Source organism: Bubalus kerabau, chromosome 5 (assembly GCF_029407905.1).
Source record: "Bubalus kerabau isolate K-KA32 ecotype Philippines breed swamp buffalo chromosome 5, PCC_UOA_SB_1v2, whole genome shotgun sequence".
Lineage (NCBI taxonomy): Eukaryota > Metazoa > Chordata > Mammalia > Artiodactyla > Bovidae > Bubalus > Bubalus kerabau.
Window position 1 is genome coordinate 68,836,485 of NC_073628.1, and position 16,318 is coordinate 68,852,802.

Sequence of the window (16,318 nt, forward strand, 5' to 3'; positions counted from 1 at the left end):
CAGTCCTGAATATTCATTGGAAGGACTGATGCTGAAGCAAACTCCAATACTTTGGCCACCTGATACAAAGAACTGACTCACTAAAAAAGACTCACTAGAAAAGATTGAAGGCGGGAGGAGAAAGGGATGACAGAGGATGAGATGGTTGGATGGCATCACTGACTCGATGGACACGAGTTTGAGTAAACTCCAGAGTTTGTGATGGACAGGGAAGCCTGGTGTGCTGCAGTCCATGGGGTTGCATGAGTTGGATATGACTGAGTGATTGAACTGAACTGAAAGTATTACTTAAGTAAGAGGAGAAATCAAACCTTGTCTAGGAAATCTTCCTAGAGATATGGACAGCCAGATTGCATCCTGAGGTATGTAGACTGGCCAGTTAAGAACAGGTTGAAGAGAGCGAGCATGAAGCTGTCAGAAATATTCCATAGAATGTTTCCTTACATGCAGTGACAAGGATGCTCTCCATTAATGCAGTTCAGTGGCTCAGTCATGTCCAACTCTTTGTGACCCCATGAATCGCAGCACACCAGGCCTCCCTGTGCATCACCAACTCCCGGAGTTGGAGTCCAAGGGACCCTCAGGAGTCTTCTCCAACACCACAGTTCAAAAGTATCAATTCTTTGGCAGTCAGCTTTCTTCACAGTCCAACTCTCAAATTCATACATGACCACTGGAAAAACCATAGCCTTGACTAGACAGATCTTTGTTGGCAAAGTAATGTCTCTGCTTTTGAATATGCTGTCTAGGTTGGTCATAACCTTCCTTCCAAGGAATAAGCATCTTTTAATTTCATGGCTGCAATCACTATCTGCAGTTATTTTGGAACCCCAAAAAATAAAGTCTGACACTGTTTCCACTGTTTCCCCATCTATTTCCCATGAAGTGATGGGACCAGATGCCATGATCTTAGTTTTCTGAGTGTTGAGCTTTAAGCCAACTGTTTCACTCTCCACTTTCACTTTCATCAAGAGGCCTTTTAGTTCCTCTTCACTTTCTCCATAAGGGTGGTGTCATCTGCATATCTGAGATTATTGATATTTCTCCCGGCAATCTTGATTCCAGCTTGTGCTTCTTCCAGCCCAGCATTTCTCATGATGTACTCTGCATAGAAGTTAAATAAGCAGGGTGACAATATACAGCCTTGACGTACTCCTTTTCCGATTTGGAACCAATCTGTTGTTCCATGTCCACTTCTAACTGTTGCTTCCTGACCTGCATACAGGTTTCTCAAGAGACAGGTCAGGTGGTCTGGTATTCCCATCTCTTTCAGAATTTTCCACAGTATATTGTGATCCACACAGTCAAAGGCTTTGGCATAGTCAATAAGGCAGAAATAGATGTTTTTCTGGAACTCTCTTCCTTTTTCTACTTTAGGCATTCCTAAATAAGAACATTTACCAAGCCTTGGTATATTGAATGTCAATTTTATCTTTCTTCCCTTATATTGAAGGAAGGATCTGTTTTCCTTGCATAAAAATATGATGTGTTACTTATACTCCTTATTTATTAAATAACTGTGAATAAATAAATTAAGTGATAATGAAACACATTTTATAGTTACACTATTAGCAAATGTGAGGGTGAAATCGGAACTGAATGAAATCTAAAAGTCTATGATCTATTAATACTAAATGATACTGATTCTGGGGGAGTTATTTTACTTTTTCTTGGTTCATATAGATCTTTTTATAGAAATTTCAGTGTATGTGATATCTGAAAACCCCACACACACATAGAAAGGAAAATTATTCTGTGAAATATTTAAATATTAATTATACATATGTTGCAGCAGTTTTCATGAGATGTACAATGGCATATTGATTTTAACCATCTGAATCAAACTAGATAAGTATGAGGTAGAAACTCTTACTACCAATCAGTTCCAACTATACTATTTTGAAAACTTGTATTTTTATTCTATAGTCACACAGAGAAAGCCATTTATTATTGAATGCCTCCACTGCTGTTTTGAGATTGTCTGCTTAACACAAATTATTGTATCAAGAAAAGCTGGCCATTGAATTGAATTTGTTCATATTGCAAAAGGCTACCTTTTGTGACCCTGTGATGGCTCAGTTTGTGTAGAATCTGCCTTCAATGCAGAAGACTCAGCTTCAGTCCCCGGACTGGGGAGATCCCCTGGAGAAGGAAATGGCAACCTAATCCAGTATTCTTACCAAGGAAATCCATGGACAGAGGAGCCTGGTGGGCTGGAGTCCATAGGGTCACAAAGAGTCAGACGCAACTTAGCAACTAAACCACCATGAACACAGTTGAGGAAAAGTATACTAATCTGCAGTACTAAGGAAAGAAAAATTGTTCCAATAGCAGTTTCAAGGCAATTTCCTATATAAATAAAAAGGAAAATAAATTTACCATGGGTTTGTTGAGCTTACACAGGGTAAATATAATATAAATAGAGACGTATTCATTCATTAGGAATTGAATCCAAGTGAAAAGCACTCATTTTCTATCTACAAATTTTGATTTCTATGACCGAATGAGAAGCTTTGGGAAAGTAGAGAATGAAAAGTAAAAAGATATTAAACATCACATTTTCAACTAAATCAGAAGTGCAGAATCAGTTGCCCTAAACCATGATAGTACTATGATAGAAATGTTTGCATTTCTAATTGTTAAAACGCTACTTGGATGTTTTTAAAAGCCATAAATTTAACTCTCTGCACAGAAAATAATTATATACTTAGTTACCAAGAAAAAAAGTTTTATTCTATTCTTGTCTCTACCTGGTAAGCCACCCTCTTACTCTCTCAATCAAAATGTTATCCATCTTTCATTTCAGAGGGCTCATCTTACCATGAAGACCTTCCTGGTTGCTCTCACAATCCAGTGCTCCTTTTTTTTCTTCCAACTTCCTGCTGCTGCTGCTGCTAAGTCTCTTCAATCGTGTCTGACTCTGTGCGACCCCATAGATGGCAGCCCACCAGGCTCCCCCGCCCCTGGGATTCTCCAGGCAAGAACACTGGAGTGGGTTGCCATTTCCTTCTCCAATGTATAAAAGTGAAAAGTGAAAGTGAAATCTCTCAGTAGTGTTGGACTCTTCGTGACCCCATGGACTGCAGCCTACCAGGCTCCTCCATCCATGGGATTTTCCAGGTAAGAGTACTGGAGTGGGGTGCCATTGCCTTCTCCGTCCAGCTTCCTACAACTCCTTAATTTATTTTATCTGCTTAACTTTTTCCAGGTTAGGTTATTGCGATGTGCCATACATTCCCTTGTCAACTTAAAACATTGTTTTATCTTCCTTCAGATTTTTAAAAACACTATGTAGATTATTTTGGAAATCACAGAAATATAGTTATTTTAAAAAATTGAAAATGTTAATGATTGCTAAGGTTCCATCATAACTGTAGTCCCTTTGAAATCTTACCAGTCATTCCTAAAGGAAATCAACCCTAAATATTCATTGGAAGGACTGATGCTGAAGCTCCAATACTTTGGCCACCTGTTGCAAAGAGCCAAGTCACTGGAAAAGACCCTGATGCTGAGAAAGACTGAAGGCAAAAGGAGAAGGGGGTGGCAGAGGATGAGATGGTTAGATAGCATCACTGACTCAATGGACATGAATTTGAGAAAATTCCAGGAGATAATGAAGGACAGAGGACCCTGTCGTGCTGTAGTCCATGGGGTCACAAAGAGTCAGACACAATGACTGGAGAACAACAACGTAACTGTAGCATCCAAAGGTTGTCATTTCATGCTTATTGGCAATACTGACCTGAGGCACAACTGTAGGTGACATGGGTATGGTGGATTAATTGAGGAGAGAATTTCCCATGGCTCTTTCCTTCTTCTGCATGTCAGGGAGGCAGAAGCTCTGATGTTTTGCTCCAGACAAACTTTGCAAGAATGTTTGTATAGTAAACAGTCTTGGAAGATAGACATGACATTTCCTTCTGAGACACAGGGAATGCAAAGAAGTTAAAGTCTCAAAGACTCCTCCTAGTTCTTCACAGTGGGCTATAGGGACTTCAGGAAAGCAACAAGAAAGTTATTGTAAATAGTGACAGAAAGCATTGAGCTCAATGTATTATTGGACCATATTTATGCATCTTGAAGTTGGTTATGTGCCTCTGAAATAATTTAAAGTTATGAAGTAAATTAGAAACTATTCGAATGATATCCCTTAAATTATAGAAATAGAGCCTATAAGAAAGAGAAAGATGTCATTATTTTATCATTCAGTATGAAGGCTTATCTATTAGTTTTAGTAAATAGAATCATAATCATGGAATATAATAGATACTAGCTTAATTTCTTAATTTATCAATGCAATATAGTATAACACTTCTTCCTTCATTTCATTTGGGTACGTTATTAAGTAGAAACATCTTAAGAAGTTTATGGGTTTTTTGTGCATCAGATATTCTAATCTGTTCCTCTACTGGACTGTTATTTTTAACCTGAGGACACTTTATATGAAATTTTTCATGACCAATCCTGTCTTTAATTCAACCATGAAGCCATTGCTAATGGTATATTAGTATTTCTAAATAATTTTCTATCTAAGGACCAAGTTGTTTTTTCTCAGCCTAAGGCAAAGTCATGTACCATAAAATATTCTCAGACCTATTAATTATTTATCAGCCATTAATTCACACCAATTGTTCTATGAAAACATTCTAATTTTTAATATGAGAGATAAATTATACATTGCCTTGCATTTTTACTATTATTTAGAATTGTGATACCCTTTCCTAATGAGTTTTCAAAACTCTATCCTTTTTCAAAGACATTTTCTGAGAAGTTCTCAGCTACCAAAACCAGAGTAGATGAGACAAAATGACAGCATAATAAGAAAGCAATATGCAGATTACAGGACTTCCCAAGTGGTGCAGTGGTTTAAAGAATCCGCCTGCAATGCAGGAGATGCGGATTTGATCCCTGGGTCAGGAAGATCCCCTGGAGTATGAAATGGAAACCCAATATTCTTACCTGGAAAATTCCATGGACAGAGGAGTCTGGCATGCCCCAGTCCATGGGACCCCAAAGAATCAGACATGACTGAATGTACATTATAAGTTTTATCATGGCTTACAACTCCTGGGTCCCTTTTGTGAATTTTCAATAAATGCTTGAAGAATTTTACTATGAAACAGAATTTACTATAAAGCATTAAACTTTACTCTCTTAATTATGACACTTAGGTATTCCACTGCCTACTTTATATTTTATATTTTATCTGGTTGGACTAAAAAATTATATTAGAGTCTTCTGCATTTCCACCTAAATATCATTGCATACTTGCCATTTACAATATATGAAATTTGCTGCTGTGCAATTGGTTCAAAGAAATGATAATGAAAACATCTTAACAGTGAATTATTGTCTTTCACATTAAAGCCTTAAATATTGTTTTAGTGGATCTTTGTTTTTCTTTCTACATGTTTCATATTAGAGAACTCTCTATGGTTTTAGTTTTTGTATGACTATAACTTTTTTTTATTCTCAAATCTCCTGATAAGTTAACTTCAAGCTTATAGAGCAGTCAATAAGATTTTGACCCATAAGTCAATATGCAAGTAATTTCCTCCTATAAGGGAGATAAGCTCCATTATTTTTCTTGACATAAATGATATGTTGTGACTTTTTAATTATATTATCTTTATATGCAGTATTCTTTATGTGAAAAAGTATAAATATAGACACATTCTTTTCTCTGTGGTACCTCTGATATTTAGATGAGTACTTTTATTCTTTTGGTAAACTTTATATCCATCAGTTCAGTTCAGTTCAGTTGCTCAGTCATGGCCACATCTTTGTGACCAAATATAAGTTATATGACCAAATATAAGTTATATCCATAGCTTAATATAAAATGATGTGTCCCCTCCTTTATAAACAGTGTCTATTAAAGCAACCAAAACCACCTTTTACATTTGTTCTCCCCTCCTCAAACTCTTCCAATTTAAGTCAATATTTGTGTCAATTTTGGTGTATTTTGTTGTCTCTTAAATACACTCAACTTGTAATTTTTCTCTTGTGAGATAAATTAAGAAGTCATAATCAGAAGGGGAAAAAAAAACAGTTGGAGAAAATTGATAAACTGCATTTCATTAAATTAAGAACTCCGATCCATTAAAAGATAACATTTAGGCAAATCACAAAGGTAGAGAACATATTTGCAGGACATAATCAACAAGGGAATTATAATCTCTAGATACAGGTAGAGAAAGAGAAATGATTGATTGATTGATGGATGGATAGATAAATCAGTCCTACAGACAGAATCCTATAAAAAAGGCAGAAGCTAATTGCAGAGAAGTTAATAGACAAACAGGCAAAAGAATTAAAACAGTATCTCACAGAAGAACTTATTCAAATGGCCATTAACAAAATGAATATAAGCTCAAACTCTCTAGAAGTCAGAAAATTAAAAATACTGTGAAATATCACCACCTCATACCATCATGAGTTAATTCTTTTTTGTTGTTTTTAAGTTTGGTCTACCCATACAAGTTGATTTTGCTAAAGAAATATGAACAGAGATAATGTGTATCATTTCCTTGTGGAAATTTACAAGTCTCTATTTGATTCATCACATCACAGAAGCTCCTCACTGAAGCTTCAACCTGAATCATTGAGGAGCTACAATGAGACCAAGCATCCCTAATGACTTGTGTTGATTCTGTAGTTTAAGCAAGAAATTAAGATTTGCCATGTTAAGTCACTGAGAATTTGCCCATCATATTACAGAGTGTAACTTCACCTTTGCTGTTTCATGAATTAAAAATTAATCAAAGACTGCAGCCATGAAATTAAAAGATGCTTACTCCTTGGAAGGAAAGTTATGACCAACCTAGATAGCATATTCAAAAGCAGAGACATTACTTTGCCAACAAAGGTCCCATCTAGTCAAGGCTATGGTTTTTCCTGTGGTCATGTATGGATGTGAGATTTGGACTGTGAAGAAAGCTGAGCACTGAAGAATTGATGCTTTTGAACTGTGGTGTTGGAGAAGACTCTTGAGAGTCCCTTGGACTGCAAGGAGATCCAACCAGTCCATTCTGAAGGAGATCAGCCCTGGGATTTCTTTTTTTTTTTTTTTTTTTTTTTTTTTTTTTTTTTTTATTTTTTTTTTTTAATTTTATTTTATTTTTAAACTTTACATAACTGTATTAGATTTGCCAAATATATTTCTTTGGAAGGAATGATGCTAAAGCTGAAACTCCAGTACTTTGGCCACCTCATGCGAAGAGTTGACTCATTGGAAAAGACTCTGATGCTGGGAGGGATTGGGGGCAAGAGGAGAAGGGCATGACAGAGGATGAGATGGCTGGATGGCATCACTGACTTGATGGATGTGAGTCTCAGTGAACTCCGGGAGTTGGTGATGGACAGGGAGGCCTGGTGTCCTGCGATTCATAGGGTTGCAAAGAGTCGGACACGACTGAGCGACTGAACTGAACTGAACTGAACTGAATATTCTTCAGGATGCCCTTCCAAAGAGGAAGCTAAGGCGGTTCATAGTGGGGGTATTTGGAAACTGAAAATTGCTTCATGCCGTCCTGCTGTACCAAGTGTTAAGACAATGAATGATGCTACTTCACAGCCTTGACCAGTCACTGTGTCAGTGGCAACCACAATTCTTGGACCCCAGTCCATGGGATGAGCATGGGATGGGTGGTGCTTTTACTTTGAATAATGAAGTGGAAGAAGAGGACTTGAGGCCATGGATTTGTACATTATTCAAGCTGAAGTTTCAAGTCTTGGGCCTATCCCAGGCCATGCTGAAGGACGAAGGAATGTTTTATCAACCTTGCAGTGTAAAAGGAAACAAGACTCAGAATTTTTCTTTTTTTTCAAATTTAACACTTAACAAAAAACATTTTTTATATCAACATCCATTTTGTGGTTTAAGCCTCTCTGAATTATTTATAGTAATTGAGATTTGCTTAATTCTAAGGAAAGCCTTTTCTTTAGAATTGTAAATTTCTGTAAGGAAACCCTGGATTTTCTCTAAAATTGTAAATTTCTGTTCCATGTTTTATTCACTTTGATATTTTACATTATTGGTATACTTTTAAAGCCATAATTTTTTCACTTTGAATGGAGTACCAAAGCAAAGATTTTAAATTATGCAATTGAATGGGGAACAGTAAAATAACAATCTAAATGAAACATTTCAAATTTAGCTGAAAGTTAGCAAATGATACAAATTAGTGATTTGTATCCCTAAAGATCAGTACATTCTCTATCCTTTAGAATTTTAGTAACAATCTGCCACTTGTTTCAGTAGCTTAGAAATATTTTCTTAAAAATAATAAAAAGTGTGCTGCTGCTGCTAAGCCCCTTTAGTCATATCCGACTCTGTCCAACCCCATAGATGGCAGCCCACCAGGCTCCCCTGTCCCTGAGATTCTCCAGGCAAGAATGCTGGAGGGGGTTGCCATTTCCTTCTCAAATACATGAAAGTGAAAAGTGAAAGTGAAGATGCTCAGTCCTGTCCGACCCTCAGCGACCCCATGGACTGCAGCCTACCAGGCTCCTCCATCCATTGAATTTTCCAGGCAAGAGTACTGGAGTGGGTTGCCATTGCCTTCTCTGAATAAAAAGTGTATTTCTTCTATAATAGTTTTAAAGTATAAACCTAACTTTTTATTGATTATATATGCCTTTTTCAACTGAAAGTTGTAAAAATTTTGTGTCTGGATGCTGTGTTCTATGAGTTTTTTTTTTTTTTTTTTAATAATATGATTACATAAGCTTGGAATCAATAAAGTGTTTACTACATGATTTATATGCAGCATACTTATATATTTATATGCAATAAAAATTTCCAAGACAATATGTATGCCATTTCTCAGATGTCTTTATTTATAGAAATGTTTCTTCTCGTATGCCATATAAAACCCCTCAGGAAAAAAAAAAATAAGAATTTGGAAAAAGGGCTATGTGAGGCTAGGTTTCTTCTAAATTTATAAGAAAATATTTGCTTTGAAACAGAGTTTATTAGAAAATAAAATGTGATGTTATATAGTAGACATAGGTATGCTGCTGGGCGTCCAGTTGCTCAGGCATGTCCAACTCTTGCAACCCCATGGGCTGTAGCCCGACAGGCTCCTCTGTCCATGGGATCCTCCAGGCAAGAATACTGGAGTGGGTTGCTATTTCCTTCTCCAGGGCATCTTCCTGACTCAGGGCTTGAACACACATCTTCTTCATTGCTGGCAGATTCTTTACCCACTGTGCCATCAGAGAAGACATGGGTTTCCAAGGTAGCCCTAGTGGTAGAGAATCCACCTGCCAATGCAGGAGACACAAGAGACACAGATTCGATCACTGGGTCAGGAAGATCCCCTGGAGAAGGAAAGAACAACCCACACCAGTATTCTTGCCTAGAAAATTCCATGGACAGAAGAGGCTGGCAGGCTACAGTCCATGCAGTCATGAAGAGACTTTAGCTTACCTTAATTGATCTCTGACTTACTATAGTAATGCAATTTAAGAAAAACATAATTTTCTTGAAAAACTGTAGGAAAATTGTAGACAAAATTATTTGCTCATGACATGACTAGACTTGGATAACAATAACCATTTTTCCATAAAAATTGATGGTGACTAGAGTAAGTGATATGTTACTGCCTAGGTACTTAAGCAGTGAAAAGTTATGGAGGCCCCTAGTAAAAGCAAATATATCCTTAGAACAAGAAATATTTCAGTAGTATGCAAAATAACTGGGTACATTTCCTGGCAGGTTGACTCTAAGTACTCTAAAATAAAATTACTCAAAATTCTAGATTTTGGATTCTTGTTGGTTGCTCTTTAAAGCAATAACAATATTTTAGGGCAAAAGAAGAATCTGTTTTTCTCACTGAATAGATTAGGTAAAGGATTAATGTGAATAATTGAATCTTGAGGAATTTTAACTCATTAAAGTCAAAGAAAAATTATTCTGGTGGCTTTATATGTACTGTATATGTATATCAAGAACTTCAAGAGTCTGTCTTTCATAAATGCCAAATTATATAATGCATTTTACTTAGCTTATACACTATGCCTTAGATTAATTTTATTTTTATAAATGATATATACTATATAAATTATATATATTATAGAAATTGGATGTATCTTGAAATAGATCTTATATAAAGAATAAAAATGGCAGAACTCCTCCTTTATATGCTTCATGAATTTATCTGTTTTATTTTTATACCATCTGTTAATTTTGTGTGTCAAATTGGCTGGGACATAGTGACTAAATATTTGGTCAAACATTGTTCTGGATGTTTCCATGAAGGTATTCGTTTGGATGAGATTAGCATTTTTTTCTTTCTTTAATTAATTTATTTTAATTGGAGGCTAATTACTTTATAATATTGTAGTGGTTTTTGCCATACATTGACATGAATCACCCATGGGTGTACATGGGTCCCCCATCCTGAATCCCCCACCCATCTCCCTCCCCATCCCATCTCTCAGAGTCATCCCAGTGCACCAGCGCTGAGAACCCTGTCTCATGCATCGAACCTGGACTAGTGATCTGTTTCACATATGATAATATACATGTTTGAATGCTATTCTTTCAAATCACCCCACCCTTGCCTTCTCTCACAGAATACAAAAGTCTGTTCTTTACGTCTGTGTCTCTTTTGCTGTCTCGCATGTAGGATCATTGTTACCATCCTTCTAGATTCCATATATATGCATTAATATACTGTATTGGTGTTTTTCTTTCTGGCTTACTTCACTCTGTATAATAGGCTCCAGTTTCATCCACCTCATTAGAACTGATTCAAATACATTCTTTTTAATAGCTGAGTAGTATTCCATTGTGTATATGTACCACAGCTTTCTTATCCGTTCGACTGCTGATGGACATCTAGGTTGCTTCCATGTCCTGGCTATTGTAAACAGTGCTGAGATGAACACTGAGGTATATGTGTCTCTATACCTCAGTATTCTGTTTCTCAGTATTCAATTCTGGTTTCCTCGGTGTGTATGCCCAGCAGTGGGATTTCTGGGTCATATGGCAGCTCTATGTCCAGTTTTTTAAGGTGAGGTTAGCATTTAAATCAGTGAGCTTTGAGTAATATTACCCTCAGTGATATGAGTGATATTTACACAATCAGTTGAAGACCTTAATAAAATAAAGAATGACCTCTTCTGAGCAAGAAGAAATTCTACTGTCTGACTGCCTTTGGGCTCAAACTGCCACTCCACTTCATCAATATTTTGGGTTCACCAAGCTTCCATAACCATGGGAGGAGGCAAATATAACAAATCTCTTCAAGGTCTCTGAGATTTATTGTAAAGAATTGGCTCTCACACAATCATGATATATATCTACATACATACACATCCTATTGGTTCTGTTTCTCAGGAGAAACCTGATTAATACATCATCTAAGTTATAATACTTAAAAAGGATACATTGGATTGTGGATTCCTATAAATATCTACACATCTATCCATCTATGTATCTATCTGTGTATCTACCTAAACCAGTTAATAATATATGGTAACATAAATAAATATGAGAGATAAATGAAAATATCCCACACATGATGATATGATATGATGAAATATACCCTTATCTGGAGACAGATATCTTAGAATAATTTCCCTGTAACACTGTGTGACAGCTGATGATTTTCAGTTTCTAGTTTACATATACAGTAGACCCTTAAACACCACAGGTTTCAACTTCAGGGGTCCAATTACACATGGGTTTTTAGTACATTCATACTACAGTACTGCATGATTTGCAACTGGTTGTATCTGCAAATGTAGAAATACCCTTGTGAAGGGCAGACTATAAACTTCCAGGCAGAGTATCAACTGTCTGGGGATTTGCAACCCTAAACCCTGTGTTGTTCAGGATTAATTGTATACAAAATAATTGACAGAATATCTGTTATACAAGGGACTCTCAAAATTAGCTCAAATTTGAAAATGTAGGTGAATGTGTTTTATATATTTAAAATAATATAAAGCATTATTGTCACTCAAAGTCTTGATATGAAGTATGTGGATGATGTGCTCAGTCGCTCCGTCATGTGTGACTCTGCGACCCTGTGGACTGAAGCCCACCAGGCTCCTCTGTCCATAGGGTTTTTCAGGCAAGAATACTGGAGTGAGTTGCCATTTCCTTCTCCTAGGAAACTTCCTTACCCAGAAATCGAACCTGTGTCTCCATTGCAGGTGGATTCTTTAGCCATTGAGCCATCAGAGAAGCCCAATGAAGATAATACTTTACTAAGTAGCCATGCATTTTATTGAAGTTAGTACCTCCTTTCTCTTTATTGTTTAGGTGCATTAACTTTTCTTCTGTGGTGCTAGTTCTCATAAGGATGATTCACCTTCCCCAACCAGACATTTTTTGCTTAGTCACTTCAGTCATGTCTGACTCTGTGTGACCCCATAGACTGTAGCCCTCCAGGCTCCTCTGTCCCTGGGGATTCTCCAGGCAAGAACACAAGTGGGTTGCCATGCCCTCTGTGAGGAGCTCTTCCCCACCCAGGGATCAAACCCAGGTCTTCCGCATTTCAGGCAGATTCTTTACCATCTGAGCCACCAGGGAAGCCCATTTAACACTATCTAAAGATATTTTCCATTGCCATGCCTTGCCTGTGCTCCTGGCCTCCTGTGGTAGAAGCCAGGGGTGTCATTAAACATCCTACAGTGTACAAAGCAGCCTCTGACAAAGAATCATCCTGTCCAAAATCTTAATAACCTTACTTGGTAATTTTCTTTCTGTGTGATGTGTATCTTTCAGAAATTAGAATCTCCATTGATGCTGGTCTGCTGTAAGCAAACTCAGCTTTTGTTAGTCTGAAAATGCTTACTTTTATTATTTTCTTTTATTTTTGCAGAATTATTTATCTGTGTATAAAACTGTACTTCGGCAATTATTTTCTTCCACCACATGGATGATAGAGATAAGTCAGCTCTTAATCTGTGACCTTTAGAGATGAATTGTCTTTTTTTCTAATAGTGTTAAGGATGGTCTCGTGTTTTAGCTTTCTGCAGTTTCTCATTTTGATATAACGGGGCATGTATTTTTCTGTTTGGTATCCCTCGGATTTATTGGACTTTAAAAATCAGTTAATTTATGTCTCTCATCAGTTCAGAAAAATTTGCAGGTGTTATCCTTTCTAACGTTGCCTCAAATATTCTGATATTTATTCATATCTTTCCCACTAGGCAAGATACTTGAGAGTAGAAATTGTGCCTATTTTGCTCATCATTGGAATAACTCTTACCTAACGCAGCACCAGATACATAGTACAAGTGCAAAACATATATTATAAATGAAAAAAACAAATTGCAAAAGAATATCAAATAATTTAAGTATGCATACATACAAATAATATGCATATATACAAATACACAAAATGTGCATACTTTAAAGACATGTGTCTACTTAAAATTATATTTTGTATTTGAATGACACAGTTTTAAATTTTAAATGAAGATTTTATTCTTTCTAACTTGGAGTCTGGTGGGCTGCAGTCCATGGGGTCACAAAGAGTCGGACACAACTGAGTGACTGAACAACAACATGGAGTCTCCTGAGAAACCTCTCTCAAACTTTCTATGAACTCCTTAAATTATGATATATCAAGAAAATAACATTACATACTTGACTAATTATGAGCCATGAAAAACAAAACATGCATCACCTTTATTCCAAAGAAAATATTTGCATTCAAGAAAATGACACATTTATTTTTCTGACAGCCTTTATCACATGATGGAATTATACCTTGATATTACAGTCAACCTAAGTCATTAAATAATTTAATGTGTTAGTTGTCTATTTCTCTAAAATTTGAGACTATTTCCTTTTTTCTAAAAATCAAGAGTTATAAAGGAAGTTTCACTAGTCATAGTGCTGATAATATAATAATAAATATTCTTGATGCTAGATTAAAAGATGAGATGGTTAAAAACTTAAAAGGAAGATATCATTTTTTCCTTTAAGCTAGAATACTAAAAAAAGACCTAGTATATTAAAGGACCTAGAACAGATGCTTGCTTATTTTAAATGCTTAAGGAATGATAGGTGCCTCCAGGATCACACTAAGTAGCCTCATCAAAAGAAAATGACAGGTAGGGTGAGAAAAGAAGACAAATTATTACATGTGAACAAATGTTGAAAGTGAAAGCATTGTGCTAAAAACAAGAGAAATTATGGAAACATGATAAAAATAATCCATTAATAATTCATTAAATTAAGTCACAGGAAGGGAAGATTAAATTTCAAAGACATCAGGGTCCGAATAAGGAACAATATATTAAAACTACATGATCATTTCCTTGAACTATACATGAATATATTTGTCTACAGAGCTTTTTGAAAACAGAATAGTCTTTCATTTTCTTTCCCTGAAGTTGTTTAAGCTGAAGAATTTGAAATGCTGCAGAAGGATACAAGTGCTGTGCTGTGGAGTAAATTTTATGGGGTCACTAACCATTGACAGGTATGTGATTTACCAAGACAACCCCAGAGATAGAAGAGATATTTCAGTAGAAGCCAGAATTTTGTACTTTAAAAGTGTTTACAAACTTCATAAACATGGAACATTCTATGGACTGAGTTCTGAGTACTGTACTTTTTTATTCAAATAACTTATATGTGAAATCTACTGCTGAAAATTTCCTATGTTCACAAGAAAACAACATATTGTTTCCTAATCTGTTTTTACCACTTCAGTTATTAACATTTCAACAGAACTGTAATTACATTATTTTATTTGTATTTCCTTTTGTATTCTTATGAATAGTTTCCATAATATTAAAAAAAAAATCAGAAACTGGAGAAAGAAAAAAACAAACAAAACCCAAAGTTAGTAGAAGGAATGAAATCATAAAGATCAGAGCAGAGATAGAGACTTAAAAAAACAACTCAAAAGATCAATAAAATTAAAAGTTTGTTCTTTGAAAAGACTAAAAAAAAAAAGATAAATCTTTAGCTAGACTCATCAAGAGAAAACAGGAGAGGAACCAAATTAATAAAAATCAGAAATGTTAAAGGACAAGTCACAATCGACACCACAGACATACAAAGGATTATATGAGACTACTATAAGCAGATATATGCCAATAAAATGGACAATCTAGAAGAGATGAACACATTTTTAGAAAGGTACAATCTCCCAAGACTAAACCAGGAAGAAATAGAAAATGTGAAGAGACCAGTTACCAGTATTGAATTTGAATCTGTAATTTAAAACCTCCCAATAAACAAAAGTCTAGAGCCAGATGGCTTCACAAGTAAATTCTACCAAACATTTAAAATGAATTAACACCTATCCTTCTCAAGCTGATCCAAAACACTGCAGAGGAAGGAATACTTTGGAGCTCATTCTATGAGGCCAGCATTGCCCTGATACCAAAATAAGACAAAGATATCACACACGCACACACACACACACACACACACACACACACAGAAAGCAAAATTACAAGCCAATATCACTGATGAATAGAGATACAGTCTTCAGGAAAATAACAGCAAATCAAATTGAACAATATGTTGAAAGGCTCATACACCATGATCAAGAAGGATTTATCCCAGGGATGCAAGGATTTTTCAATATTGGCAATTCAGTATATGTGATGCACAACATTAACAAATTGAAGGACAAAACCCCTATAATCATCTCAGTAGATGCAGAGAAACCTTTTGATGAAATTCAATGTCTACTTATGATAGAAAAAAAAAAAAAAACTCTCCAGAAAGTACAGAAAGAACACAATGCACAGAAAGAACATACCTCAGCATAATAAAGGCCATATGAAAAACTCACAACTAACATCATACTCAACCATAAAAAGCTAAAAACATCCTGTCTAAGATAAGGAATAAGTACACTCTCACTGCTTCTATTCAACATTGTTTTTGAAGACTTCAGTTCAGTTCAGTCAGTCATATCCAACTCTTTACACCCATCAAGTGCAGCAAGCCAGGCTTCCTATCCATTACCAACTCTGGGAGCTTACTCAAGCTCATGTCCATTGAGTCAGTGATGCTATCCAGCCATCTCATCCCCTTCTTCTCCTGCCTTCAATCTACCCCAGCATCAGGGTCTTTTCCAATGAGTCAGTTTTCCAATGAGTCAGTCATCAGGTGGCAAAAGTATTAGAGCTTCAGCTGCAACATCAGTCCTTTCAATGAATATTTAGGCCTGATTTCTTTTAGGATTGCTGTCCAAGGGACTCTGAAGAGTCTTTTCTAACATCACAATTCAAAAACATCAATTCTTCAGTGCTCAGCCTTGTTTATGGTCCAACTCTCACATCCATGCATGACTACTGCACAAACCATAGCTTTGACTAGACAGAATTT

At 36.0% G+C, this 16,318-nt stretch overlaps 1 long non-coding RNA gene across 1 annotated transcript in view; it reads right to left on the reverse strand.

Annotated features, from left to right (window-relative positions):
• Positions 1–8,818: 8,818 nt before the first annotated feature.
• LOC129652835 (uncharacterized) overlaps positions 8,819–16,318 on the reverse strand; it is an 87,926-nt gene continuing 80,426 nt past the window's right edge. The window contains exon 2 of the long non-coding RNA XR_008714804.1: positions 8,819–9,267. This is a non-coding gene — a long non-coding RNA (uncharacterized LOC129652835). The remainder of the gene's footprint in view (positions 9,268–16,318) is intronic.